Source organism: Gadus chalcogrammus, chromosome 13 (genome assembly GCF_026213295.1).
Source record: "Gadus chalcogrammus isolate NIFS_2021 chromosome 13, NIFS_Gcha_1.0, whole genome shotgun sequence".
Lineage (NCBI taxonomy): Eukaryota > Metazoa > Chordata > Actinopteri > Gadiformes > Gadidae > Gadus > Gadus chalcogrammus.
Window position 1 is genome coordinate 25,670,893 of NC_079424.1, and position 4,325 is coordinate 25,675,217.

The window sequence follows — 4,325 nt, forward strand, 5'->3', positions numbered from 1 at the left end:
AAATTGCAGTTAGGGAATTACAGAGGGTTGAGTCTGTTGAACACTGACTATAAGGTACTGGCCAAAACTTTAGCTAATCGGATTAAGTCGGTAGTAGGGACCATAGTTTCATCAACGCAAGCTTACAGTATTCCAAGGAGAGATATAGCGGACACGATAGGGTCAGTTAGGGATGTAGTGAGGCATATGAAAGAAGAGGAAGGTGTAGTTTTGAGTGTCGATTTTAACAAAGCTTTTGATAGGGTAGAACATGAGTTTATGTTTAGGGCGCTAGAGAGATTTGGTTTTGGGGATAGGTTAGTGAAGTGGATTTGATTATTGTATAGTAGTGAAAAGAGTAGGGTTAAGTGTAACGGGGTATTGACGGATAGTTTTAGATTAGACAGGTCAGTTAGGCAGGGTTGTCCGTTATCTGCATTATTGTACAGTATAACGGCTGAACCATTAGCCACCATTCTGAAAAAGGATCAGCACATACAAGGCATCAATATCCCGGGAGGAGGTAGGAGTTTAATCCATCAATACGCAGATGACACAAGCATTACAGTTAGGAATTTGGCCAGTGTGAAAAGGGTAATTGAGTTATTGGGAATATATGGGAGTGCATCGGGGGGAAAAAATTAACCTGGAAAAGTCAGAGATCCTTTGTGTAGGGGCAGTGGATATGAGCGAGTGTGACATTCCGCTGACTGTTTCTAAGGGGATGATAAAGGTATAAGGTGTGAATGTGGGTGTGGATGAAAATGAGGCAAGGGATGTCAAGTGGACAGGGGTTCTGAATAAAGTGAAGCAGAATTTGAATTTATGGAAGATGAGGAAGTTGAGACTGAGGGGCAAGGTGATTGTGGTGAATTGCTTGATGATGTCACGGGTGAATCATGTGCTGAGCACCCTGGATCTACCATTGTGGGTAGTAAAGGATTTTAATGGGGCTGTTAAAAAAAATTTGTGGGATGGGAAACCGGCCAAAATTGCGCACAAGGCCTTGACGAATGGGGATGAGGATGGAGGACTGAAATTGATAGATGTGGAGGTGAAGAAAAGGGCGTTACAAGTGAAAACAATTAAGAAATATTTATTTGGTAAGGAGGAGTATTGTTGGATGGTTTTTTTGAGGACTATTTGCACAGGTATGGTGGTTGTGGTGTCAATGGTCTTTTTATGATGTTTAACAAACCCAGGTGTCAAGGGATGTCGTATTTCTAAAGAGAGGTTTTTGAGGCATGGGGGAAATATGGAGTATATAGGGAGTATGTGAAGTATGAGTGTGTGGACAGAGCCGAGGTTCTGTATCAGCCAATCTTTCAGAACCCAAAAATACTTCACAATAACAGAATACTGGTCAGTAAACATTTTGAGAAAGCCGGTATGAAACAGGCCAAGCATTTAATGTTGGAGGGTGGAAGCGTTTTTAAGGCGGAACAGGTGATCATACAAGATACAATATCGTTTATTGTCATATACACAATAGGGCTGTCAAAACGAACTTCGCTATTCGAATATAATTCGAATTTTTTAAAAAGGAGAACATTCGAGTGCGGCAACTAACGTTCGAACCTTTTTTTTTTTTTTTTTTTAGCAAATTTTATTGACAAGTCAAGAATTACATTTAACTTTTGCCGAGCAACGACGCAAATGAAAGTCAACGTCGTGCGTCGTGACGTTCGGCAATCGGCATTGTATGCTTACAAGATGCTGGGAAGCAGCGCGCGAGCAGACGCAGAGATGGAAAGCATAACTTTCGGATTTCCATCGAGAAACGGGAAGATTACATCCAGAGAACCCGTCATTTGCAAATTATGCTGCAAGTCGTTAAAGTACCACTCGACTACGAGCAACATGAGCGCACACCTCCATTCAGTGCATTACTCGGAGTACGCAGAACAGTTAGCGGCTGAGGAAGAGCCACGGTCAAAACAGCCAAGAATAACATCGTAAAATAGTGTGTGTGTGTGTGTATTTGAATGATTGAACATCAGCTTCTTCATTAAACATAATTGCTTGAATATTTCTGGCGTTATATCTTACGTATTTATATAAGTTTTGTATTGATTTGGTAAAACTTGTTGCAAATGTTACATAACAGATTTGGTTGACGCGCCCTCTAGTGGACGCGGGACGTAGGCCTAATAATAGGATGGTATCGGTGTATATAATGATATAATAAAAAAAACATTAAAATATTCGAATATTATTCGAATATTCAACATAAGAAGCATTAGAAATTCGAATATGATTTGAGGGGAGGATTGACAGCCCTAATACACAATGGAAACATAGTTTACACTGGGCAATGAAATTCTTAATTTGCAAGTTCCCTAGACACAAAATATACTTCAAATAAAAGTAGATAAATAAACTAAACTACTAAAAATCTGTACAAAGAGCAGAGTTTAGTTAAACAAAACAGTTAAAAATAAGGTGCTGTTTAGCATGTGCAATGTTCGCATACAGCAGAAGGCCCTGAAAGACATTATCATAAGGGATGTAAGGAGGGTTAATAGAGACGTGAGGGAGGCTGTGATTGTTGGGATGTATAGAAGAGTAAGGGAAAGTATTGGTACAGGGTGGATGACACTACTGTTAGGACAGGGAGGGATGGGCGAGGAGAACAGGATGTTCGAGTTGGGGGTGGAGAGGGGAGGTAAGAGAGTTAAGTTTGAGGATGTCAGTACAAAAAGTGTGTATATGGATTTGATGGGTGGTGGGATGAAGAGGCCAGCGTCAGAGAAGGTGTGGGGAAGGTTTTTTGAGGGGTTTGACGCAAAGAAAATGTGGGGCAACTTGAATGTGAAGTATAACTCTATTGAATATGAGCACAACTATTGTAAGATCAGGCACAATAGGGTTTTCACGAATGTTGTTTTGCACCAAATTGATAGGAATGTGGGTAGAGTCTGCAATGTTTGTATAGAGGTGGATGAGACCTTTGATAATTATTTCATTGAATGTTCAATGTTGTTTGTCTTTTTTGAGAAGGTGAAGGATTTGTTGAGTGTACACTGGGATCAAGGTTGGGAATGATGTTGAATGGAAGAAATTGTTGTTGTTTGGTGTGGTTGGAAAGGTGAAAGATATGAATGTAAATTTGGTGAACTTCACGTTGAGCACTGTCCGTCATGCAATTGTGTGTAGGAGGAACGTTGCGCAATATGAGGGGAGGGTGATACGGGTATGGGAGTTGTTTGTGGCAACTTTTAAAAAGAATGTAAGGTTGGTCCACACGCTTAGGAGGATTTTCACAAGTATTTTGTTAGGAACAGCACTTTAGTCATGGTAACGGAATCAGGGATGTTAGGATTTAGTGTGTAGTGTGGGCACTTTTTTTCTTGCTTGTTAAGGCCTGGCAGACTACTCCGCCGCACATGTTTGTTGTGTATGGTTAGGGTTGGTTGGTATCTGCCCTCCTAAGCGTATGGACTAACCTCTCTATGTGATTGTTGTATACATTTGTGATTATCCACTATCGGTATGTCTTGTGTGTGTCATACTGTCTGTTTAGTTATGACTGGAAAAGATTGTAAATTACTGTAAATACTGAATTTGAATATAAATTGTAAACTCTTTTTTGTTAAAGAATTTTTGATTGAGAATTTAAGCAACATACAGACACTGACAACGTCTCTCCAAACTCTATTTGTGAAACATGTGGACAGTGTAGTGACGCTGCTAGCAGGGAGCAGCAGAGAGCTGCAATGACGGCGGTCCACTGTAGACCATCCCAGGTTTTGCAACGCTACGTTTCTTCAAAAGATCACGCAAACGATGACGCCCAAGCAGTGTAATGCATTGCGTTCAAATATGGAACTCTGAGTCTGGAATAACATATTCATTCATTCATTAATTTATATCATTCATTATGGATCTAATCATTGTTTCTGTACACGTCCCGTCTCTGGTCAAGGTAGAACTCTCACTCCTTACGTGCTCCTCCTGTATAAAAGCTAATATGGTCCCGACAAAAATTCCTTACGGCCATACCACCCTGAAACACCCCCGATCTCGTCAGATCTCGGAAGCTAAGCAGGGTCGGGCTTGGTTAGTACTTGGATGGGACACCTCCTCGGAAGACCAGGTGCTGTAAGTAGTGACGGGTGACGCCAAAAAAAATAAAAAGTACGCCTGATCACGTTTGGTCTGATACCGTTCAGGTGTGCGAAGAGTACGACTGCACAGAGCAGTGTAGTGTTTGTTGGATCGTTTGTGCTTGAGAAGGTAATTTATTTATTTTTTTCTCTATACATCTCCCAGATCTCGGCGAGGATTATCCCGTGGACGGACAAAATGGCAACGAAAAAGGCTTGAATGGAGTTTTTGAATTGAAT

General features: G+C 40.9%; 1 non-coding gene across 1 annotated transcript; it reads left to right on the plus strand.

Moving 5' to 3' along the window:
- The first annotated feature begins 3,967 nt into the window (after window positions 1-3,967).
- Window positions 3,968-4,087, plus strand: LOC130402767 (5S ribosomal RNA). The gene has a single exon (XR_008904035.1). It is a non-coding gene; the product is annotated as a 5S ribosomal RNA (ribosomal RNA).
- Window positions 4,088-4,325: the final 238 nt, after the last annotated feature.